At 46.5% G+C, this 26,826-nt stretch overlaps 1 protein-coding gene and 1 long non-coding RNA gene across 3 annotated transcripts in view; both read right to left on the bottom strand.

The window, feature by feature from the left end:
* ARHGAP10 (Rho GTPase activating protein 10) overlaps positions 1-26,826 on the bottom strand; it is a 234,932-nt gene that overhangs the window by 180,287 nt on the left and 27,819 nt on the right. The window lies entirely within an intron of this gene.
* The window catches only part of LOC118501932, a 20,238-nt gene continuing 3,737 nt past the window's right edge, over positions 10,326-26,826 (bottom strand). The window contains exons 2-3 of the long non-coding RNA XR_004904584.1: positions 13,088-13,090; positions 10,326-10,484 (exon numbers count right to left, since the gene is read on the bottom strand). This is a non-coding gene — a long non-coding RNA (uncharacterized LOC118501932). The remainder of the gene's footprint in view (positions 10,485-13,087; positions 13,091-26,826) is intronic.

Here is a 26,826-nt window from a genome sequence, read left to right as displayed (position 1 = left end):
CAAACTACGTGCCTCTGGCAAACAACTTCCTGGGGAGCAGTAACCCCATCACACACAGTGAGCTCATACTTACTCTACACTTGTTTCACCACACAAGCGTTAAAGTGATGGTCAGTGCTCCAACAGGGAGCTACTACGACAAGACAGAAAGGGGACAGAAGAGAGCTCCCACAGGAGAACACTGGTGGCCCAAGGCCCAGCCCTGGACAGCCAGACTTAGGATAGGATTCAGGGTTGCAAACAGGAAATGGTGAAACCAAGAATAACAGAAGGCCCCTCATCACCATAAGCTGTTCGATTTAGTAGCAGAACACTGAAGATAAAGAACAGGCCAGAGGTGGTCTAAACACCGTAGGGGAGAGTCAGCAAGGCAGGGAACCAAGAAGCAAAGAAAGGTGCTAAACTTGAGGAAGTCAAGAAAGGTGAGCCACCCCCCACCAGGATGGCTCTACTTGACCCCAAATGTAAAATCTCTGAGGCCAAGGATTTCCCTATCCATCTGGTTCGCTGATGTAGCCATGAAACCAGGCAAAGAGGAGATGCTCCACTAATATATGCCGCGTTAATGAAATAACAGACCCTGTCAAGATGGACTCAAAGACTCTCCAGATTGGTGTCACAGGGACCCAACATTCTGGGCTCAGTTCTCCAAGACCAAAGGGTCACTGAAGGTCACTGTGTCTGGGCTACTGCCCTCACCCACATCCTCGAGCGCTACAGAGAGGTCCGGGGCATGGCAACGTTCTCACTGTCCTGTTCTCGGACTTATGTCCGCATGAATAAAGTCATGTCTGTACCCCTCAGACCCAGCGCACTTTCTGGCTGAGCCTCAGTTCCCCACAAACAGGTGACTCTGCCCTGCCACTTCCAGAGTTTATAAAGATCAGATGCAAAAGTAAGATGGTTAATGTAAAGCTTCCTTTAAAACTTAGAGGTCACATATAAGACATTCTCAATCCAATTTCTGATGCAGAACTTAAAAGACTGATTGCACATTTTATTTCATCTTTACCAAGCTGTTTTTGTTGTTTTTTTTTTTTACCTCAGGGCTATTTTAAAAATCATCATCATCATCATCATCAATGTAATTCACAAAAGAAATAGTGACTAATAAACATGCAATTCAGCCTCGTATAGCAAATTAATACATTTATTTTGTGTCTAATAAAAGAGATGCACTACGCACAGTGGTCACAGAGAAAACACTCAGACAACTAGTATGATTTGTTAATAGCAGTGATCTCAACCTCTGAAAATCAGACATATTTTCAGAACAAAGTGAGGTTAGGTGTCCTTTGGAAATCCTTATCACAAAAGCTCTGTGGCCTATAGCACAGCACAGTCACTGCGAGTATGGGCTCTGGTGTCAGACCTGGGCTCACACAGTGGTGTCACCAGTGACCAGCTGGGTGACCCTGAGCAGGTGACAACCTTGCCGAACTCTGGTTTCTTCCCTTGACAACTTGGAAATGATACCAGATTTTAAACAACAAATTGCAGTAAAGAAAAATAATGAATCAAAAATTACTAAGTTATCTTGTCTGGGTGACAGAAAACAGTAGAACCATTAAAAAGAAAAAGGGAAGTCAAGAGAGGAAGCCAATTTGAGGTGAGGAAACAAATAACTGTATTGTAGGTATTTCAGAAAGTAGCCTACGAACCGAACAGAAGTTCTGAAAAGCAGCTGCAGATAGCGGTCAAGGCCAGAGGCTTGTACTGACTACCTGCAGAGAGGTGACTGGAGAGAAATAAAGAGTGATTTTTTGTTTTTGTTTTTGGTATTTTTTTTTTAGGAAGAGAAGGTACAGAAATTCTAGAGATGAAAATAGAGAAATAAACTACGAAGATGACTCACGAATGGAGAAAGGAGGAGGCAGAAGAAGAAAAGACTCAGAAAAGGCAGCCAAAGCGAGGGGCAGGAAGAGTACGGATTCAGAGAAGACACTGAGAATGCTCCACGGCACCAAATGTTTTGTAAGGCTGACAGATTTTGGCAAGAGGTAGTCCTCTGACAAACCATCCTGATTCCTCCCTTTACCGTAGCCTGCTACCATCCACTCTCCATCCAAAGTGCCCCGGGGATCTGTTTACTTGTCTGTCTCCACTGTTAATCCTGCCACCACCTTCTGACTGGCCGCTCAGCTTCCACTCATTCCCCCTGAGCCCAATTCCCACACAGCAGCAGCAGCAGCAGCAGCAGCAGTTAACCAAAACTATAAATTGGATCTCCTTACCGCCCCGCTGAAATCCTTCTACATCATCCTGCTGTACTTAGGATAAAACCCAAACTCCTCACCAAAGCTCTGAAAGACCCCACGTGATCTGGTCCCTGACTGGCTGGCTCTCCAGCCTCATTCATTCACCCCCTGAGCTCACTGAACCCCAACTTCTATCAGCCTCCCTTCTATTCCTGGAATGGGGACGAAAAGCCCAAGTGCTTTCTTTTCTTGGGGTCTCTGTATATATGCACTGCCTCCTGCCTGGAATCCTCTTCCACCTCCTCCAGAACTCAAGTACAACCTGCATTAGAAACGGCTCTCAAGCTCCAGCAGGCTCATCTCTGATGGCTTTTACAACGAGGGTTCAAGTTCCTAGATGTATATATGGTAGAAGCACACAGCTGCAGTACATTCTAACTTCAACAGGTTTTTATTCTAAATCAGTACCTAACTGAAAAGACCACGCTAAGATGTATAAGAAATAATTGCCTGTATACTGATCAAAGATCTACATGCTCAAGTATATTTTCCAGTTAAACTTTTAATTACTATTTTTCTAGGTTTCATTACATTATCGATTACCCTGCTCCCACCAAACCACACATACAAGCAAAGGAATGGGAAGGACCCTGATGAATTTTTCTGGCCCATTAATGACTTCCAGGCTCCAGTTCAAAGGACTCTTAGCAAGAACTAGCCAAGTCCCTTATTCTCCAAGCTATGTCACAGAAAGCAAATTTATCACAGGGACAGTTAGTGTAAAGGGGGGTGGGGGGAAGCTGAATCAGAGATGGAAAGCTTCCAAAAGGAATGCTTCCAAAAGGAAATATTGAGTTTCCTTTTATTTTTCTGCAAGTGGATAAAACAAAGACATAAATTCCTTCCCAATGATATTTAAAATGCACTGTCACATATAACCCTAGAAACCGAAGGCTCAAACCTGTAAGTTACAAACCTGACTAATAAGACATCCTTGAATTGAGCCTGATTATGCACCACAGCACTGGACCGTGACTTCCTGGAGGCAGAATACACAATCAAATGCAGTAGGATTCTGTAAAAATTACTGCATTTGATTGACTTTTTTCAAAATTGAGTTTCATACTTTTTAATCTTTATTATTACCCTTTTAACAAGAATTCTTATGGCATAAACTCCCCATTAATGTACTGTATTTTCCCTCTCTACAAGTTTGATATGTAATTTTGTTTTAAATATTTTCCCTCTTACTTTTGTGGCCTCTATTTTGGATTATGACTTTGAATTCTGTGTATTTTTAAGTAATCAATTTTTTCCCATTATTTTTGCAAATATTCTGGTTAAATATCTTGTAATTGTCCTAAATGTGATTTTTTTTCTTAAAAAAAAAAAACTAAATTCTGGCATGTCTGCCACATTCTGTCCCTTTGTGTGTCTCTCCAGGCCATGTCTGAAGCAGGGTCTCATGTCACACTTTTATTACCTAATACACCAACAATCACCCTGCTTATTTTTCTTTTTCGTAATTCTAACATTTCATAATTCTTCCTAACAACAATAAGTATCTACTGTTATGATGAATATTTTATATAACTATTACCCAAATCCTTAGAAGCATCCTATGGGGTAGATACTCATCCTATCTCCATCATATAAATGGGGCCAGGACTTAATAGATCACACTGTAAACCCAGAATTAAACACAGGTCAGATCCCCAACTCATGATCTTTCGTCCCCAGACTCTGTTTGGCAGAATTACTTGCTCACACACTAAATGGCACTTAATGGCACAGCAAATTCGTGTGGCATCTCTTCACCTGGTTTCAAATCCACTAGAGGCTTGGAAACCTGATTGCCACATTGCTAAGAACTGGGTGACAAGAACATTTTGTAGTACATGTGGCCAGTGCCATTCAAACTGCCAGACCCTGAACTGTTTGTCCCAAGGTCTCTGCCAGACAAGGAATTTGGACAAAATGCAAACGAATCACCAAGTCACCAAGTGCATTGTTTAGTTTGGCAAACACTGTTTCGCAGCAAGATATTACATCTCCACCGTGTAAGTGAGTGGTGGGGGTGGTAGGGAAGCACACCCCTTACCTCCTCGCTGCCACCAGTCTGCAGACAAGCACTGATCAAGAGCATCATTTGAAAAATACTACCCTAAGGTCACTGCTACTCCAAGTCACATGTGTGACTTAGTGGGGATAAAATCAGTACATTGCCAGCATTTTCTTCAATTACAGTTTACATTGAGTATTATTTTGTATTAATTTCAGGTGTACCATGTAGTGGCTAGATAATGATAATCATACTTTACAAAGTGTTCCCCTGATATTTCCAGTTATTACAATATTTATTGAATATAATCCCTATGCTATACCCCACATCTCCATGACTATTTTCTAACAATCAATTTGTACTTCTTAATCCCTTCACCTTCTTCGCCCAGTCCCCCAACACCCCTCCCTTCTGGAAAACATCAGTCTGTTCTGTGTCTATGAGTCTGTTTCTATTTTGTTTGTTTATTTTGCTCTTTAGATTCCACATCTAAGTGAAATCATATGGTATTTGCCTTTCTCTGGCTGACATTTCACTGAGCATAATATCCCCTAAATCCTTATTAGCATAAGGTTAAACAGGCTTGCTATCCATCCTATAAGCACTGTGAGTAAACTAATTAACTCTAACTTCTAGATTATTCTTTTGCTTTGATTTTCTAAGGACCAGCTTTGTTAGAAATGAACAGAAAGTGGCAAATGGAACTTACCGATACCCTGCCTTTGCATATTGCATGCACATCTATGTACGGCAAGGGAGGGGCCCTGAGCCACAGAGCCTGGTCAGAGATGGTCATGAAAAGGAGAAATGGGTTGGTTCACAGAGATAACACAAAAATGGCAGCACCGTACAGTGACTTAAAACCTCCCACTCCTTGTACCCAGGTGGCCAGAGATTCACCTTCCATGTCTGGACCCCTGACATGCATGGTCTCTAACACAGGTAAGGGCTCTGCAAGACAGATGTGGCTGCCCCTCTTCTTCTAATGAGGAAACAGACACAGGAAGTGTGGGTGAAGGTTCAAGGTCAGAAATGCCCCTTTCTATACATGGATAAAGCACATAAAATGGTTATGTTTACAAGCTTTTTAAAAAATTTTTGTGTTTTAGGGCCTTTTTTTTTTTAAAGAAATAACATTCCCAGAAGGAGTAAGCAAACTTTTGGGACACTGTGTTTAGTCTGGGCCACATTTTAAAGGGCAAAACCAAACATCCAGAAAAAATATATATCAAGATGACAAGGAGCCTGAAAAATCCCACCAGTTAAGAAGCATTCGTGGCAAGGGGGAGTCATTACATCTGTTTCTGAATTTTGAGGGACATTAATTAGAACAATTCTTAGATTCACCTTTCATGGTCCTAGAGACTCATCCAAAAGCCAATACCACAGATGGAAGTACAGGGAACAAGCACAACTCACCGACTATAATACAGTGGGCTCCCTCATTGCAGGTAATGAGGAGGCCTCACCACCACTTGCCCTGTGAAGACACCTTCCTGAGGGTGGGCTGTCAGATCAGTGGTCCCAAAGGCTCTGTCCCATGCTAACATTCTTCAATTCCAGGCCAATCAACACCTGGTGAGTTACTGGCAATACTACTACCACTTCACCTTCCGCATCATAGCTCAACGACACGGAGCAAAGAAGACAGGTTAGAAAATTTAGCCATCATACTGGATGGGACCTTCTGTGAAACTGTAACTCCAAATTCTAAACAACTGCTTTTAGCGTGTGGATTGCCTGCACTAGAGTTCTATCGTAAGAGCTGGGAAGAGTTCTCCAAAGCCCTTTATGCTTAATTCCCTTCTTCAGAGTTCAGAGATTTTATTGTCACAGCAAGACTCAATGTTGGGGAAGAGGAAGGAAACAGAAAAGCAGAAACAGAGGAGCGAGTGTGCAAAGGGAGAAGGGAGCCCGTGCTGACCTTCGGCCCCTCCTTGGTCATTATCACCCCAGTGACATTAAACGGAGCCCAGGTTCAGTCCTGTGTATTGTACCTCCTTCCTGCTGTGCCTCGGGGAAAGTCTCAGGGGAGAACTGCTCCCCATCTCAGGTCCCCAAAGAATTCTGGCTTCAGGTCGGCTCTGACTCTAGTTTCTCTAAAACCCTGGAGGCCTTGGAAAAAAAATTACAAACAACTGAAAAGTTAACTTCTGGCTTTCTCCATTTCTCTGACTCTGCAATACAGGGGAGAAATAGTATGAGAAATATCTAATGTCTGTGAAGTGCACCAAGATTATCTGATAAAAGGCCATGTGAAATGCCAAATTATGATCTTAATTTGTTTGGTGGTGCCACCAATCTTAATTACATTCTTTCCTCTCTCTGAAACAGAACACAAATGGAAGGAACATCTAAGAAGGACATTCAAATGTCTCAGAGTACAAACAGGAGGTGTATTACTTTAGACTTTGTAAAAAATGACTAATGTTAAAACGGGGAGAAGTATACAGCCTGGCATTCCATCTCAGTCTGTACCATTTACGACTAGATTCTTTCTTGTATTCTGATACGTTTTCCATTTTGGGTACAAATTCTTCAGTGTGTTCATGTTCTAAAACCCTGAGCATGACAGCACTGTAATGATTTGCTGCTTTTCTAGAGAACTCTCGGACTTCCTTTGCTGCGATGAGACAAACAGTACTGGGCTGCTCCCCAGAATCCCACCTCTAGTCTGGGTTCTGCAGTTAACTAGCGATGAGACCCCTGGACCAGTCATGTCACCTGACTCGGTCTCAAGCCTCCTTACCACTAAGACTGCTCAGTACATGCCTCTCTACACAGAAAAAAGTGCTGAACTTTTCACTTTAATTGCATTTTAATCCAACATTTAAGAAGGAAGGAGTAGGAGCAAGAGAGCATAGATGCCCTTCTCTCTGCTCCTCCCTGCTAAGCTCCAAAAACCCCAGAAGTAACAGAAGAGATGTGCAAAGGAGAAGCCTCGGAGGTGCTAAGGAACAAGCAAACCCATCTGTGACTCCGGGACCGGAAGAACAGCACAGCAGAGGACGTGTGGCATTCCTGCCCCCCACCCCGGGAAGAAAGTCATTCAGACCCCCAAACCCCATCCTAACAACAGCAGACAGCCCGTGTGGCCTCATTCCTACCCCCAGATGAAAGGAGGGCCCCAGTGGCAGCACCATGTAAAGGGGGATCTGTCGGGAGCTCCACCAACAAGAAGCAACAAGGGGGGCCAGGACATACACACAAGGGCAGATGGACCCAACGAGAGGAACCAGACACAAGATCGGGGAAAAACTTGCTGCTGGGAGTCAAGGGGGCATGAGGGGGACTTCTGCAGAGTCTGCAACATTTGGTCTGTTCTTGCTTTGGGTGCTGGTTACGCAGGTATATATAATTCACGCAAGTCCACCCACTGTGCACACATGAAAGTATACTTCTATATATATGATAAACTTCAATAAAAAGTTTTTTAAATGAAGATAATTACAGGACCTTTTTCATAGGATGTCACGAGAATTAAAACTGCATTGCAGAGATTAACTGTTTATAAAAATCTGGCTGCCTAATACATGGGTGAACACGTAATAAATATTAGAAACTCTAACAGCCCTCCCAGCGCCAACCACATGAGAAGCACTATTAAATGTTCACTGAATGAACAATTCTGCAGGCGGAATGAATCACATACAACCCCTGCGATCCCGAAACTACTTTGAAAATTCACTACGTCACTTATTTTGCACTTTGCACTTTAAGACTTACGTCCAAGTGGGTCACTCCCCTACACTTACGTCTCCCTGGGGGCAGAGCACACGTGTGTCTGCGTCCTTCAGAGCACAGACCACAGCAAAGGTGCTCCCTACATGCTGCTGATTCTGTGGTCTGCAGGATATTCTAAGAATGGAAGAAGGATCTGCAGGAAACTTGAACTGCAAAAGAATACCCTTCCTAAGCTTTAGACTTGAACATGTTTGCGGGTGAACTTTAAGTTCTGCTAAAAAGGCCCGTGTGGTTCTAACTTGTTGACTTACCCATTCATTGCAAAATTACACTGCTGTGCAAAGGTGCACTGGATCAGGTTCCCACGTTCCAAGAAGTTTACTGTAAGTGGGGAAGCCACGGAAACAGCCCCCAGTTTGTTTCCGTGAGACACCACAGCAGAGGGGCATCACTGGCTCTGGACTGGTTTTTACTCTTAATTCCTGGAGAATTGGGGCGGCATATATTTGAACCCTAAGAACCTCTGTGCTTTCTAACTTTAGGACAAGATCACTTTTACCCCCTACCCAGAGCCCAGGCAAAGATAGATAAACTTCTTGGCATTTCTGAGCTGGGGGGCAAGCTATCTCTGGCCCACTCCTTCCACAAGGGTGCAGCCATTGGAGGGTCCTGGCTACTCAATACGGAGGGAGATCCCAGGCCTGACTCCTTGCTCAGGACTCTATTCTCTCTCCTCTCATACTGGTGTGAAGACTCCAAGCAGCGTGTTGCTAAAATTCAGCTCTAGTGTACTCTTCTGCAATTATGTCTTTTGATTTCTGTCAAATTCTGGAGATTTTTCCATTTTTTTATAATCACATCTGTACATTTAAAAGGACGTGTGTTAAATGTTATCCATCATGCTAAGTAACTTGTAAATTAAAACCCCTATTCTCTATTGTAATATACCTTTCACCCAGGTCCCCCAGATTTCCGGAGATAAAGCCCAAGTGAGAGCTCGCAATCCAAAACTAAAATACACAAAAGGAAACAATCCAACATGAACCAAACAGAGGAGACACTATAAAAGAGCAGAGATTAGATCTACCATAAATTTTAGATAACAAACGTTCAAGACTATAAAACCAGTCAATTTAACATGATTACAGATATAAAAATAATAATCAAATACACATGAAGTTTCGCAAACTGACCGAAGTCCGCTTGGTCAGCCAGCCAAGGTCAAGTTCTTTTCCTAAACCCGAACAAACTCCAACGATTAGCAGGGTAGGCTCATGTGCTCCTCCGCCACACACTCCACACCAGCTGCCTCAGCACAAGGAAACCAAACCTCACCACCCAAGTCCACCAAACCAAAACCTGTTTACTAATGACAATTATGTATGCAAAAACAACTACAAATTGAACAGAAGCTCTGGAGCAACCTGATCCTCTGCGTGTGGGAATATAAATGGTTTACGACTTTGAGAGAGAAAAGTGGCATTAGCTAACAAAGTTAAACATCAAAACACTTCATCCAGCATTGCTACTTCCAGGGAATACACAAGAGACCATCAGGATGGTGGCCTCCCAGATTCACGTATGTGACTGTCTGTAATAGTGTAACAGCTCCTAACAACTGAGAATACCCCCAAATACCCATTCAAATGTGAAACGAGAAAAATAATACCACCACCTGAGAATGCTGTATGACAGTGACGATGAATGAACCGACGCTAATGCAACAACGTGGACAAATCATGCTAATAATGGAGAATGAGGAAAGCAAGGCCCAGAAGGAAGACAACTGTACAGAACAGGTTATACAGAATGATCACAGTCAGGACAGTATGTGCGGGGGAAGGAGACGAGGGATGGAACAGGGAGAAGCCCAGGCGGATGTGAGGTGCTGCTCATGATTCAGAAGTTGATGAATTCCCAGGTGTTGATCACATTAAATGTATCAATGAGAGGGCCAGGCCAAACACAGTGATGACAGTATGTCATGAACCAAGATTATGATCAATCACTTCTTGGCACCTGAGTCCCAACACCGCCACCAGTAAAGCAGTGGGGGTGTGTTATGAACAGGCAGTTCACAGAAGCAACAGCCTGAACGGAAAACAAGCACACCCAATCAAAGGCATGCGGCTTTAGAGATAGAAATAATAAAGTATCACTTTATACCCAACCAATAGGCAAAAATTCAAAATTTTCATAATACCAATATAGGAGAAGAGGCAGATTCAAAGTAAGCGGTGAAGCAGTGTGGGTGGGGGGAAGGTGAATGGCTACTGGGCAGAGCACTGGGGCACTCTCTAGCAAAGCTAGAGACGAGCTTGGATTTGCAGACACTCTCATCCTATTGCCTACAATTCCTGACTCGCATATGTAACCAGGGACAACTCCACACCTCAGGAGACATGTGCGAGAACACCCACAACAGTGCTGTTTACAATCATGGAAATTTGGGAGCAGACACTCACAGACACACCTCAGGAGACGTGTACAAGAAGGCCCACGGCAGTGCCGTTTACAATAATTGAAATTTGGGAGCATTCCTAGGTTTTCTGACAACCTTAGAATAGACTAATATAATGTTGAATAATCATACAATGGGTTACTACATACATTACTTTAAAAAAAAAGCTAGAGCTATATATATATATATCAAGAGGAATAAATAATGGGGCTGTTTTTCTCTCTGAATGTCCAGAATATATGTAGTTTGCTGTTATGAAGCTTTAAAAGTGATATTTTATATTGCTCATAAACTCATACATACATAATAAAATATAAAAACAGGCATGGGAATGCTGCAGCCCAAATTGAGGACAGTGGTCCCTTCTAGAAAGGGGGATACACAGGACAGAGGGGCACACCAGGGGCGAGTCCCAGTGAGGTTTACTTCTCATATTTTAAAAAATATTTTCACATGATTTCTTCAAATACGATAAAAATCTGATAAAGCCAAGTGTAGACACTTAAGTATTCACGGTATCATCTACATATTGCGTGTAGAATGTTCCTCACTGAAAGAAGAGGACAAGCCTGGGACTTGCTGAAACGTATCTGAAAGGAAACTGGAAGAAAACAACTGTGCGGAACTTGACCGCTGGCCACTGAACGGCCCCCGACAAAGGGCTCTACCGCACTATCACGGTGGCCTGTGACCCAGCCCAGGGCCTGACTCACAAAACACGCTCAAGTATTTACTGAATAAACTGGACACGCATGTAAAAAACAGTCAAGTTATTAACCTAGCCATCTCTGAATATTTTCAAATACATTCAACCACGTCTATGAATATTTGTGAGCATGAATAGCAGCTACTGACATGTTGGATCTTCCCTTAAGTTGAAAAGATACTTTCTGCCCAATAGCCCATTTAAACGCACAGTCGCACTAGGCATTATGGAGTGTGTGTGTGTGTGTGTGTGTGTGTGTTCCTGCATATGGTGAAGCTTCGAGTCCCAATGTGATGGGTATTTGGAGAAGGAAGGAGCCTTGGGAGGAACTCGTGTTTAGATGCAGTCATAAGGGTGCGCCCCCTGACAGGATTAGTGTCCTTACAAGAGGAAATGACCGGGAACAAATCTGCTGTGAAGTGGATGTTGATCTTCTCAGCTTCCAGACCTGTGAGAAACAATGTCTGTTGTTTAAGCCACTCACTCTATATTTTGTTGCACAACCCAAGCTAAGACAAGAGGATTTAACCAAAAAAAAAAAAAAGCAAAGAAAAAACTTTCTGCTCACTAAGAACACACCTTAACTGCTAATAAGAAAAGCACCTGATGGGAGCCCTCGGCAACCCCCACCGTTAGGAAGAAAGCTGATGAGACTCCCACAGCATCGGCTGAATCCTTTCTCCTGGACCAACAGAAATGCTCTGATTCGAAGAAATGACTTCATCACTGTGTCACAGAGAAAAGTTTGTTTGCTGAGGAAAGCCCTCCAGAGGAAGTGAAAATACAAAATGTCCAAGTTCTGATACCACCTCGTTGTATGACAGTGGGCAGGCCAGTTCACCTCTGCTTAGGTGACAACCTTACCAAAGACGTGACACGGGTCCCCGTGAGCCCAGCCTCCTCGGTGTCAGGATTAGGAAGTGTATACTCATCGGGAACATCTAAACCGCTCCCTGACAACATGCGGAGACCAGAGCCGAGTGGCCCCCACCCACGGACACAGATACAAACCCTGTAAAACATCGTCCACAGAACCATCCCACCAGGCTGGCTTGAACACTGCAGTTAAACAGACTTCCACAAAGTTGAAAGAAAACAAGACAATGCTTATTAAAAAAAAAAAAAAGAAAAGAAAAGAAAAGAAATGCCCCTTTCCCCAGGGCTCACTTCCAGAGAAAGCTGGAGCTGCTAAGAGCAGAGGCCACTCCCAGAAAAGGCACACTGATGTCACCAGTTCAGTGCAAATGCCACTCACTGGCTGCTGCAAGGGCTCAATGGACTTAGGGCATCAACATCCTATGTATGGTGATTTAATACATATAAGTGGATGTTCTAACCAGTTCTACCCCATTTGAGTAACTTTCCAGATGTTGTTTTATGGATTATAAATAACAAGGAAGCATGAATATTTTCTCAAGCCCACGAAAATATCTTGCTTTCCTGATGTCACGAGAATGTACCAAAACACTTATAAATCACAGTCCTCTACAAATATCTCATAAGGATGCTTCCCCCCACCCCATTTTTATCAACAAGAAAGATCTGGCATGGATATCAAATACTGATGTAACGCCAAAGGTTTATTACCCACGGCTCAAGTCACCTGCACAGAACATTACCAAACACGTGTCCAGGACGAAGCACAGACAAAGGGACAGAACCCCACTTCCCAGCCCAGCGTGCTGACCACTCGCCCTTGGTCCTTGCCCCAAGCTCACCAAGGTTTGGACAAACAGACGTCGTCAGAGTTCTTCCTTCATATTTTCACTGGACCTCCGAAGCACTTACACTTTTAAAGACACAACAAGCTATTACAATGTCACCATGGGGTGCTGGAGGTGTGTTTGGTTTGTGGATGTGGGGAAAGGAGGCCCGGGGAGCAAGAGCTGATAAACTCTGAAGCATATTCTCGGGAATTTTTTTTAACATCAGGAACTACTGGGATTGTAAAACAATTAGCCCTGGTTTTGCCCCACACTCTTGAATGCTAATCCTACCCGAGGCGCCGACCCCACAGGTCCCCCCCACTCACTTTCTCAATGACGGCCGCCTCCACCCCCAGGGACCTGGGACCTTGCACGGACCGCAACCACAGGGCTGCTGCGGTCCCACGGGGCAGGAAGCCTTCTACTAAGGTTACTGGGTTAGCACTTGTGTTATCGGAAGGCCTGAGTTAAAGCTGTTATGACTCACTATGCTGTGCACATACGGTGACGGGAACTCAATCAATGATCACTGGTCATGGGACCAGTGACCCGGGTAAAGGGGGTAAAGGACAACAAGGGAGTCACTCATGAGGACTGAGACAGTGCAGCATGAAGGCAGTGAGTAGGAGTCAGCCCCCATGGGGATAACATGCCCAAGGAGAGTCCAGGGGAGAGACCAAAATGAGGGTTTTCCCATTCTGATCCCATCCAACCCACTGCCGCAGAATTAGTCTTCCCAACTCCCACCACCCCTCCAGCTCAGAATCCTCCCAGCCCACCCACTGCCCGACAAAGGCCACCCCAAATTCCTCGGTGCTATTCTCAGCCCTCCGCAGTCTGGCAAGAACACCCACCTGCTCCCCTCCCGCCTCAGCCCTCCCGCCACTCCTCTCCCATGAGACAACGATTCCGTTTTACCTTCACCACCTCCATCTTCCCCTCCGCTGGTGGGCTTGCTCTGCTGTTTCCTAACGGAAACATGCTCTTTCCTCACCCAATCTGTTGGTTTCAACCCTGCCTTGATTCATTCAGATACTGAGCCCCCACCTCACCACGCGCATCTGAAATGCCACTTAGCCAAAGAAAACAATTCTGCTAGGTCTACAGAGAAATGACACCTGGTTTCCCAGCTTCCCTCCCGTGGTCTAAAGGCCCCCAGCACCTAGCTGTGTTACACCTAGGTCTCCCAGATCCAGACACTTGTTGGGGAGATAAGACCAGTGAACAAGAGGCTGACCTTCTTCAGCGTTAAGGACTGGGCATTCCGAGCCTCTCCAGAATAGGGAAGGCAGTGCTTCAAGAACAAAGGAGTGACTGACTTTAAATCGAATGCTGCCAGGAAGTAAAGATAAGAAGTCAAAGGCATCCACTACACTGAGTCCAAGGCCATCAGAGGTGTGATCTTGGTGAGGACAGCTGTCACTAGTGCAGAGAGAGCAAAAAGACTACAGGCGCTTTAGACAAGTGGGAAGTAAGGTGGCAGGGACTAAATATTCATTTCAGTACCCACTTAAACTCCATCCACACCCCCAGAACACTTGAGCAGGTCCTACACATCTGAGGTAGAAATTACTGATGAATAAAGTGATTCAAACATGGAAAGTAATTTGTGTCACCCAGTATACACAACCTGCATCATAAATGCACTACCAATTTTTATGTACCAATAATTTAAGTTACTACACTATCCTCAGATATCCTTGGTAATATCGTAACTTTTTCCCTACTACACTGAAAATCAAAATGTTTTGTGGAATTCTCCCACCCTTTGCTCTCACAGATGGGACAATACTAGGTTAAGGGAATAAATTAACGTGAAAGAGGACAGAAACCTCCCTAGGAATTTTGAGGCACTCCTGTGCCCCACCGTTGGCAGCTGCTCCCGATGGACCCCTCAGTGGGCTCCCACGCTTCCCACTCTCATGGAGCAGTCACTCACGGGTCATGCCACTCAAATGTCTGTACTGCCAGACTCCCAAAATAAATACCTAAAAAGACACTGCTTGGTCTGCTTTTGGTAGTAACATTATTTGCAAATCAGTTACTTGACAGGACGCAGCTGCCTAAGAAAGGCTTGCAGGCTCTCCAGCTGGTCTTCAAATAGAGGCAGTTCCACTTAATAACTGACTGGCTTTGAGACTCCATATAGAATTTGCACAGCTCCTTGGCCTCAGGCTGCCTCTGCCTTATCTTTAACCAAAAAAAAAAAAAAAAAAAAAACTTGCACATGGGAAATTAGGAAAGGAACAGCTTTTATTTCTTTTTTTGAGGGAGAGAAACATCGATGTGCGAGAGATACATCAATGGGTGGCCTCTCATGCACACCCCACCGGGGACCTGGCCAACAACCCAGGCATGTGCCCTGACTGGGAACTGAACCAGTGACCTTTTGGTTCGCAGGTTGGCACTCAATCCACTGAGCTACATCAGCCAGGGCAGAAAGCAACACCTTTTAAATGACTGATCTCAGAAAAATTCTTGTCCATATACATGAACCCACCAACCTCAATTTTCCTAAAATCAGAAACAAATTTATCCCATAAAAAAATTTCATAGGTTCAGTTTTTTCACTACTTTCTTGGGGATGCAAAAAAATGCATTGAGTGCTGAATTATGAAAACAGGGAGTGGTTTGCATACCTAGAGGATTAAGAAAATGAGCATCATTTAAGAGTCATCTATGAGCCAAGCCTTTACAGTAATCTTTAAACCTAGTGTAATATTAAAATCTCAGGATGCAACCTTCCTTATATGAAATGACTGCTGAAAATGTACTCGGCGAAAGTCATGGCTAACAATGATAGAGTGGAAATCAAGTTCATGTCCTCCTAGTACATTTCTTCAACAGACTTGGTATTCCGTTTTAAGAATAATGAGCTCAGCTATGACAACGCTGCAGGGGGGAGGGGAGGCTGCCCAGATGACTTTTTTTTTCTTTTTTTTTTTTTGAAGAACTAAACTTCAGGTCATTTATGTCCTGGACACCATACACATACATCCATGTCAGGGACATCCAAGAAATTCAAGGAGGGGATTAAGGTATCAAGAACATTACATTCACAAAACTCATGTTCTAAAAGTTACATGCAATTAACCTGAAGAGCATAAGACAGCTGCTACGTAGGCCTAACACGCTGTCAAGCCACCATTCACAAACAACCAGGAAGCTCTATCAATACATGTTAAATCAGAGCCAGAGAACAGGAAGGCCCAAAATGGAACACTGAATTACAGACACAGCAGAAAAAGGGAACACTGGGAAATCAAAAAAAGCAGAACTCCAGTCCTGTGATTTTATTTTTAGACTTAGCGAGGCTTCCAAAGGCATAAACACTCATCTTAAGTCTTAATCGGAAAGGCTCTAAGAGCTAAACAAATCAGTAGTCCTTCTTTCCCTGCAGCTCAAGTGTTACGACCTGAGTGGCACACTAACAGCAGCATTGCTTCCTGTTACACATTAATCATCCACACACTTCATCATTTTGAAGTCATTGTAGTCTATCATATGTGAAATTAAGGAAATCCTTCCTGGGTCTTTTGGGTCTTCACAGACCAGTTGAGCTGGAAACGACTCGGGGATGCTTTCAAACTAACCAGGAAGTCTTTTCACGCGAACTTTCCAGAAGATTCTTCTCTCCTGTTTGCAAACTGGTCTGACCCCTCTGAGCAAGTTACAACACAGTCCGTAATCAGCACCTCAGACGCAGGGCTGGCACGCCGCACTCCAGACGCTAGCAACGACTGAGCCAATCACCACATGGTCTTTACAACGCAGCTCCCTTCACTCCGTCTGACCCGGCGATCTACACACTGGGTCTCTCAAAGCCAGCTTCCCAGCTTTAGTTCTTGCTGAGGTAAGGAAGACGGTGTGTGTGCACGTGCACATGTGTGTGCGTGCTGACCACCGTTTCCACATAGTGGTAGCTGGCCAGCTTCAAAGCTGACTCATCCCGGAGGCACCCACTGCTGAAAACACGCTAGTTTCACGGTGATGACAAAATGCAGGTGGCATGTGAAAAGCGCCACCGGCACTCAATTATGTTTTACAACTGTCATCTCTGACATAAAAAATCACGTTCGCCGTGAAAGGTGTACCTAGGTGAACACACCCCAGGACTCGCCCTCCCAACCCTTCTGTGCAAACTGTCAACAGAAACACAAGACTGTCAGACTCAAATACTTCTGTGCCCACACCCATCCCAGCCAAAGTGAGTAGCATCCAGTCTCTGCGAGACATGCACTCCAAGGCAATCTGAGAAGTGCTGCATTAGCAGTAACAATGTTCTCTGTATTCGAGTTGTTCCTTCCCTGTATTACTTCCTTTGCAGTCCAAAGTCACAAGAGAAATACTAAGTGGTAGAAACTATCTGGTGCCTTCATTTAAAAAATCATTTACTCCACTGTATTTCCAAATCAAAGCAACTCAACTGGGTCACTTTTTCAATTCAGGAATTCAGACTTAAAATAATGCCTAGAATTTGGCAATATATAACAAGAAGGATACAATATGACCCAGTTATTCTATTTCTAAGAATTGGACTTCTTCGGAAATACTGAGACATACACAAAGATTTGTTTATTTTTGTTAATATTCATAGTAGCAAACAGTTGAAAAGGAATCTCATTTGATAACAATTATGTAATTAATAAAAGTAGGATGCATGACATGAAACACAGCCATTAACAATATTTTTGGTAAAATATCTAGTATAGCAAAGCAGTCCTAATATAATATGGACTATTATCCTGTTTTGTTTTGTTTTTTAACAAAACAAAAAATTTGAAGTATGACAACAGTTTAGGGCCGTGGGAAGCAGGTGTCTAAGACACAAAAGCAGTTCTCTGGTGCTTCTCGGTGTGAATACGGAAACTGAACATCCCCAATATCTAGGGGCATGCCACATCCTGGCTTGCCAGGTGAGTCGCAGTGTAAATACTAACAGTGCCCCAGTCTGGTCAAGGCAATAAATGGTGACCACTCCTATGCCCGATAGTTCTGGTCCTAAGTGCAGTCGCTCAGTTATGCCCTAAACCTGTAGGACCATGGAAGCACACGATGGGAGCCCCTCCCCCTTGTTTCTTTCTCTCTCTCCCCTGCCTCCCCTAGAGGGGACAGGTGGGGGGGAAGGGCTTCACCCACCCAACAGTCAGGCTGCTCCATGGGCCTCTGCCTGTCCAGGTGCCCGCTGCTACTTTTGTCCTGAGTCCTCCCCACTAACCCCCAACCGGAGTGCCTCTCCGGCAAACAGCCCTCTGGGCACCTGCTCACCGGGGTGTGCCGCTGGTTGGTTCTGTCACTACCTGCCTCTACAGCCTTCTCCATTGTCCCACCCCAGCTGCCGGGCTGGGGCCACCCATAGGATGAGGCGTGCTGACCTGTCACCGACCTCACACGTTTCCTTCTCTCTACATGATACACAAGAAACTTCCCCTTCTCAGGTCCCTCTCCCTGGGTCAGGCGAGGGGAACCCTACCACAGAGCCGCGGGGTTCCTGCTGTGGCAGAGGTTACTGCCGTCTGTCTCCCAGCCTCCTCCTCCCCAAGGCCCGCCAGCCCGGGAGGACAGACCCAACAAGGTGGAATGAGCACAGCATCTCACCAAAGCTAGAATGCTGCCCTCTTCACTTGGGGACTGTCTGACAGACTCCTTTCTTGTCAATGGTGGCACTACAAGGGGGGGGTGTGGCAAGGGTGGTTAATGGCACTCCCAGTAATCTGGCCCCATGCAAAATATGGGCTATACCCAAACACTGGGGCAGAAGAGAGGCAGGAGAAAAGAAAATCTGTCACCTAAGTCCCCACACTGGCATAGCGAGCCTCAGCTCTGACACAGATGGGCCTACCTCTATCCCTCTACAGACACGCAGCCATGGAGAGACGGAGCAGAGTGAACGAAAACATTAAAGGCATAATGTTTGGTAGTTCACAGCTGAGTCTATCGTACATTTATGTTCCAAATTTCCTGCAACGAGCGTGTATTACTTTGAAAAATAAGGAAAAACTGAACTATAAACCAATTTGTGGGTGTCCGTAATGATCAAATGATTAGGAACTGACAACTTCCAGAAAAATTAAAGAGATATACTGCAACCCACTATAATTAGGGTTCTATTGTTGTAAGTCACTTATGTTTTTAGCAACACTATTTCCGTCACACTTAGGCAAGGCTATGAAAGTGTACAAGTCTAGAGATAATTACAGTGGAAGGGCTAAGAGATATTTTTAAACAATATTCTTCCATTTTAAACCTCGGAGTAAGAGGAAATTATTCTGGGAGACGAGTGGTTGCATGTTTAGACTCAGGAAAAGCTTAGACATTAAAGACAAAAGCAATGGGAAGGCATGGAAAATTATGTGGACCCTTCGCTTTGAAAACAGGATAGACCATAATCCCCACGGAAGAGAAGATAAACGATTTAAATTCAGCTTAAAAATAACGGAGAAGTTTCCCCCAAAGCAGCGCCTGCTGATTTCCCCTTCAGTCCCTGTGAGCACCTTTTCCCAGGCTCCCAAGCCCAAGCAAACACTTGGTCACCTCTGCGTTCTTCCTCTATCTTACCTTCTAGATCTTTCTCCAAAATTCGCTACTGCAATAACCCAGGCACAGGACACCGAACTACCCTTTAGCTTATCGTATCGCCTCCGGGCACTTTCCCCTCTGCTACCAAATTAGCTGGAGGAGATGCCAACAATAATACCCTGGTGTCTACTGTGGCTTCCCACAGCCCGAGTCAAGTGCCAACAGCTCCTGAGGCTGGGACCCCGGATCACGGCGGCTCCACCTCCACTCTACTGCGCGCCAGCAGCATCTCACACAGTCCCCTATAGCAGGCTTCAAGTGCAGCCCTGGGATGAGCAGCATCAGTGTCACAGGGAATCGTCAGAAATGCAAATGCCAGCGCCCCACCACAGACCTTCTAGACCAGAAACTCTAGGAATGGGGCCCAGCAGGTGACTGACACTGAAATTGAAACCACTCCCCACAGAAACCTCCAAATCTGCCAAACCCCAAGTCCCCGTCCCCGGACCATGGGTGGAACTTTCCTCCCTGTCCCTCTGTCCACAGGCCCACTCCCCACCCCTGTCTACCCAGATCCTATCCGCCTTCACAGCACAGACCAAGGACTGTCCTGACCACATGTGTTCTTGTCGTGTTCTGAGCTCCAACAGAACACATTCTCTGCACCACTCCAACACTCATTGACATGACAGCAAAAAAGATGACAACGCCTCAAACCTCCAGGACGGGGATTACAGGTTCCCTAAAATGTGCCAACTTTAAGAGCTGTGACAGCCAGGAGCCATGTGTTAAGAATGACTCTGAAGCTACGCCGAGGTAAGGAAACAGCATCTCAGTAAGCATGTCCCTAGGAGTGGTTTCTTGCGGAGTGTGAGAGAGAGCAACAGCATACCTTCTACGGACATCTCTTACCTGCACTAGGGTTTTAACCCAACTGAGATGGGGGGAGGGGGCTGTCCAAGTCTCAGAGACAAAAAGGACTCCAGTGAGCGGACTGACCACCACCTTACCACCCTGGGCCCCTGCACGGCTGAGAGCGCAGCCCAGCTCACGGCAGGCTGCAGTGCGTAAGCACCCAAGTTAAAGAGCTGTAGCGCGCTGTAAACACAGCGCACACCTACTAATTTCTTCCACAAGTCCAGTTACACTATACCAGGCCTGTGAGGGGCAAAACGACCATTTCCTATTACATGACCGACAACACCCACCTCTCTCAAACTTCAAAAAATTCGCAAAAGAAAAAAAGACATGCAAAATCCAAGCTCAGAGGATATGGATCCACCTATGTCAAATCTTTCTGTTCCCCTCAGTGCCAACACTCAGACATTTCTAATGGGACCTTCTGTGTTACAAAACCATGTAGATTCCGCCTCACTCACCTCCAGCTAAGCTGTACGCAGTCTGAAGACATCAGCAGGACTGATTTCGACCTCTCGCTACCTAATTTAGTGCTGTGCACAGATTACGATGAAATCTATAACCACATACGGGCTAAACCTGCAAACTCCCTTTCTAGTTTTCAATTTCTGAGGATGCCTCCCCACCTACAGGAAACAGAATCCAGTTTGGAAACTCACAGTAGATCACTAAAAACACAACATTCAGGGTGTGTAAGGGCCCCAGTGCACAGGGCAGGCAAAACAAGGCTTCTAGTTGTAATTAACAAGTAATAACACAAGAATAAACTCTGTGCTTTGTGGACTCTCAACTGTGAACCTACTTTCATCCCACCCTGAATAACTTCATGTGTGTTACTGAAAGTAATAAAAAGTAGAGTACACACCAATCCCTCCAGATTCGTACTACTACTTTGAGAAGCAAAATGTCCCCGCCAGGGTACAGGGAAGACACAGCTGAAAACAACACGCATGTGCATCACCCTTCAAGTCCTCTCAGCGTAATTCATAGATCTGCCTCCCAGGAAGGCCGCATCTCTAAGCCTTGGGTTCAACCTGAGGCCAAGTTTGAAAGACACACCCTAGCCAGACAATTCTGCCCAACCTCACAGACCTTCATTCTATTGGCAAAGCAAGAAAATCCAATTTCCTAAGGGTAAACGGACACAGACATGCAGCTGAAACTCAAATCTGGCACATCCATCTTCAAACAGTTGACCATTAATATGCACTTAAGCCCAAAAGAAGAAAACTGTCCATGGCAACAGCACGTCACAAAGAGTACTTTCTGCTGCCAGCTCAAGTGCAGCCCCCGTTTTTCTGGACTGTTCAGTGATGAACACAGCCAGACACCTTCCCCCAAGGCCTCACTGAGGCTGCAGGCCGCTGGGGAGGAGAGAAAGCAGGCTCTCCCCCAGCAGAGGACCTACCCTGAAGCTTTCCCCCTGCCCTGGGAAAAGTCCCCAGAACTCTGCGCAGGATCAGAATGAGCCCCATCCTGTCATGGGAGCCTCACAACAGAGAAGAAGGCTGCCTGTGCTCCACTGGAAGTCCCAGAGCAGACCTCCCGGTGCCCACCACGGCCCGGGGGAGCTGTGTCGTGTCCAAGCCGCCCTCCACAGTGGCAAGAGCGCTCCAAATCAATTTAGGCTTAGGAAAAAAATAATAATAATAAAAACCAAAAGGGCCTGGAGACTTTCCCTTTCACACATGTATCGAAAGTATTAAAGCAGTGACTCTCAGCCTCGTAGCCACCGCCTGCTGTCTGTGGAAGCGCCAGAGGTTGTCCTAGGGGAGAAACGTGCTTCCGGCTGAACCAGAGCAGCCACAGCGCTGTTTCCATCACACCCACAAAGGGACAGTTTTCTCGGTCGCAGGCTGTCGCCATGCCCCTCTGGCAGGCCTGCAGAAGGGAAAGGGGTCAGCCAGAGAGCCGTTGTGCAGAGACTCGGAATGTAGAAGCAGCTCTGCATTATTACATCAGAAGTCTTGAAAAATTACTTTTAAGAAATTACGCAGCTGGGTCACTGCAGAAGCACACGCTTCTGAGTGTCCGGACCCAGGTCTGCGCTCCAGCAGCGCCCGCACGTTCAGCGCACTCCCCCCTCCCGCGCCTCCGCGTCCTAGTGAGCGAAATGAAGACGTGGTGGAGCGGATGACGTCACTTCGTACACGTCACATCTAGGACGACACCTGGTACCACGTGAGCCCTCTGACATTGTCAGCGTCGTCAGCGTCCTCATCTGCCACTGTCCGGGCGGGCCGCGCGTCTGCACGTTTCACGCCACAACAACCCCACGCGGGAGGAATCGGCAGCCCGATACTCCAGAGGAGGAAACGACGGTTCATGGGAGTTATTTACTTCTTGTAAAAGAGTGCGCCACAGACCCGGAACGCAAACCCAGGCCGGGCTGACCACAAAGCCTGGGATCTTTCCACATTCTTCCTCTGCCTGCTGGCTGAACCGGAGACACGAAAGCCAATTGCACTCCCAACGACCACGCTTCTCCGCCTGACCAGGCCACGTGACCACACGTTTCAGCACACCCGGGAACAGGTTTGGACCACAACCCCGATGCCGCTCCGAGAAAAGGTCTCAGCAGTCCCCAGCCCTGAGCACACCTCCAGAACACCAGGCACTGCTTTCCTCCAGCCACCTCCCGCCCGCGCAGCTGGCCCTTGCAGAGACAGGCCACCGCCCTCAGCCCGAGAGGGAGGTGAAGCAGCAAATGGCAGGGACCCCCCTTAAAGCCCCTGTATTTCCTCAGTGCTGGCCAGGAGGAGGGACGTAAGCTTTCCACCCGGACTCCGCTAGTGAGGACATGAGGAGCAGTTAAGGACCATTGTAGGGGCGCGAAAAACAGTTTTATTCCTGGTTTTCGGAGTTCTTCTGGCTGGGCTAATAATCAAATTTACACGAGACAGATTAACAGGAGAATGTCCGAAATGTATTACAGGCGTACATCTGGAGGTACCAAAAGAATATGAGACCCAAAGGCAGTGGGCAGTTGAGGGTTACGTGCCATTCTGGATAAAGGAGAAGGGGGTGGGGGCCAAGGTCTGGGATTTGAAAGGGAAAGCAGGCAATCTACAGGTAGCCCGCAGAAAGAGCAAACATGTGGTAACCAGGTACGATAGATTTCTCCTAGTCTGCCACATTTAGTTTGTATTTTGATACTAAGGTGATTTCCCATTGAATTCCTTCAGGAAACGGGAATGGTCAAAGGTTCTTTCTGAGTCCTTTGTTTCTTAAAAACCTGCTTAAAATCAGTATCTCCAAAGACATATTTGGGGGCAGCAAAACCTGGTCCCCCTTATCATGGAGGGGCAGTGACCGACGGTGAAGGGTTAGCATGGAGCAGACGCAGGGCAAGTGCCATGTATCTGTCAGCTCGGAGTCCTGCTGGGATGTAGTAAATTCCAAAAGGCTTCTTTCATCTCTACCTCCTCAGGCAAGCCCAAGGGAAAAACAAAGCAAAACATACCCTGTGGCTGGGTAAGAGCACTCAGAACGTTGTAGCTCTTGCTCAACACACGAGCAGCCGGCTTGCTGACGGCCCGTGGCCGCCGCCCCGCGCAGTGAAGTCGCAGGAAATGAAGAGGCTCACTGAGCCTTAAAACTTAAAGAAAACAATGTCAAGTTACAGAACAGAGAAAAAGGAAAGGAGATTTTTTTAAAACTTTATCTCAAAGTCACCCTTACGCCCTGCAGACACAAACCCAAGTCATAGTCTCTGGATACACACTCATACACGCAAACCGAACCTGCCTGACAATGCCGGATACCTGCAGAAACAGATTCTGCCGGGAAGACTCCAGAGAATGCGGGCTCCCGCTTATCTGGCCTGTGGATCTTAGATTCAACTGGACAACCCAGGGCAGATGGAGGCTGGTAAGTAAGGAGCGAGGAAAATTCCCTGGCAAGTGGAAAGGGGACACTGTGGCAGGCAGCTGAACAAACTGGCTGAGCAGTTTACAGCCAGATACCCCAGGGGTAGGAGCTGGCTACAGGTAAAACTGGCATTGGATCTCACCCCCAGGGTGGCCTTTCGCCCCCTGGCATGACCGATCAGCAGAGACCAGGGCCCCGAAAGGGCACACCTGGAAAGGCTGGTGGCTATTTGAGACCCCTGCCTCAAGCCCTCCCCTAAACCCCAGCCTTTAAAACACTCAATGAGGGACCCAATGTGCAAGCTCTTCCCCCGGACAGCACACCCATGCCTTTCCCTGCCCCTCAGGCCTGCACCTCCTGCATTCTGAGGGTCCCCACGAGACTTGCAACCAGGGGAGCAGTAGGCGGCAGCAGCTCACACCAGGCTCATCCCATGCACCTGTCCCAAAGGCCCCTACTCCCTGACTTCTCGGTGAGCCAAAGCTGCTGCTGCTTCTCTCCTAAGCCCTTCCTCGTTTCACTGTCCCCAGCTTAATAAAAGTACTCTCTCAAATCACCTGGACTGGTCTTGTGAAATCTTTCCTGCACACAGTCAAGAACCCACACACGGACAGCTGGCCTGAGGCAGACTCGCTCCAGGGCCTGGTCCCCTTCCCAGTAACAAAATGACTCAGAAATGGTGAGCAAACGTTACTGGATGCCAGCCTGGCCTGACCAGGACCAAATATGGGAACTGAATATGAACTGAGATGATAATGACACTCAACACTTCGACGGGGCTGTGTGTGCCAGGCACTACCCTAAAGGCCTTCCACGGGTTAATGCATTCCATTCCCCCTACAAACCCTATGAATACTACTGTGCCCATTTTGCAGCTGAGGAACTGGGGCACTGAGAGGCGGGCAGCTGCCCCGCTGGCACAGCTGGAGAGGCAGGACCAGGTCTCACAATCAGGCTGAGTCTGTGCTCCTGACCGGACCCCCCCCACACACTGCTGCACAAATGGCGTCCAGACCCATCTCAGGCTGTGCTGCACCACTGACCGAGCACTGAACAACTGAGCAGGGACCCCCTAAAGGGGCTTCCAGGCACTCTAGAGGAGGGCCTCTGTCTCGGAGCTGCCCGGGCTCTCACTGTGTGGACTCACGCTCCGTAGGCCCGACACTGAGAGCCAAGCATCCCCCGCCCCTGGGTACCCCCCCAGGGGTGTCTAGGGCTTACTGATGACATCACAGCAACCTTGGAAACCACACACCAGAAAACATGACCAGGTCAGCACATGTCATCACTCAGGAATGTAGCAACATTCGAGCCCACATATGGATTCGAGTTGATTTCTAATGCAAACTTTAAAACATAACACCACCTCCCAAGCTGTCACTGGGCAGCTGGAATTGGAAGCACGAGGCCTCGCCCTGCCCTCTTTATTATGCCGGGGACCACTCCAAGGGATGTTTACGTTGGCCACCCCCAAAGCCACTTTAGAAGTCCTCTTCCCAAGCAGAATATGCGACACAGCAAAATTCAAACTTGGGTGGAATTAGTATAGAGCTCTGTAGAGTGTTTAAAAGAAAAAAAAAAAAGATAATATCTTGTACGGACCTATGAAGACTCGTGAAAATGAGGTCATACACCACCCACAACAAATTAACATCCTTTTGGAAGGGAAACATTATTTTAATTATTTCCAAGGACGGTTGTCTTGATAACATATCTTAAATAATTTACTATTAGAAACAAGCATCCTTTCCACCAACCAAAAGAAAAAAAACCTAAAGTAAAATGCAAAAGACATAGATTCAGATACTTTGCCCATCAAGTGTTCTTTTCACCACTGAACTCCAGAATGTGGGAGTTCTGTCAAAAATCTCTCCTAGTAAATTCCGAAAGCTCCACCTCACTGCCGGCATGTACTGCCTTTGGAATCCTAATCAGTTCCGCCCACCCAGGGACTCCAGCTGAAGTCCGGAGGGAGAGATAGGAGAACAGCTGCAGCATCCACCTCACCAAGAATAGCTTTCAGGAAACCGGGCCCCGTCAGGAAACTAATTTGTAACCCTTCACGCCAGAGAACACCGCGGGAAACGCCTCTGAGTCATGAGAACGCCTATAAAGCTTTTTACACGGCAGTCCCAAAACACGTTATTTTCTCCCAGAAGTAAACAAGTGAACAAGTGAAATGATCTCGTGAGCATTTACACCCTAACCTTTTCAACTGTGTGTGTGTATTTGGAATTCTCTGGGTGAGCAGTGCCAGGCAATGCCCTGTGGCTGAACGTCACCCGTCAGAGAACATCCTCAGAGGCATGCAGCTCGCTCACCGTGCGGCACACAAACCACGTGGGCCGGGGCAGAGCCAGAACAGTCATTCCAAGCCTGTGCTCACTGCTCTTTCGCTCTGATGCCTCACTCAGCTATTCCACCCTGCCCTGAACCCTCTGTGTGCAGAAAAGGGGTGGGGAAGAGAGATGGCCAAGTTTGGGGAGGGTGGGGGGGTGTGGGCCAGAGCAGGCCGACAAAAACACAGACCCTGACATTTGGAAGGCGTCATCCAACAGAGAGACCGCGCTGTAGGTGGAAACGCTAGAAGAACCCAGGGAGAGAGGAAGTCAGAGCCCAGAGCTGCCCTCCGGAGAGGGTGCTGGCATTCCTACCAACTGGGAGGAAAGAAGAGCCCAGCTAAGTTTAAAAGGGGAGATGAC

The sequence above is a fragment of the Phyllostomus discolor genome, chromosome 8 (assembly GCF_004126475.2).
Source record: "Phyllostomus discolor isolate MPI-MPIP mPhyDis1 chromosome 8, mPhyDis1.pri.v3, whole genome shotgun sequence".
Classification (NCBI taxonomy): domain Eukaryota; kingdom Metazoa; phylum Chordata; class Mammalia; order Chiroptera; family Phyllostomidae; genus Phyllostomus; species Phyllostomus discolor.
The sequence above is the reverse complement of the archived record's forward strand: the minus strand, read 5'-3'. Positions and strand labels throughout refer to the sequence as shown.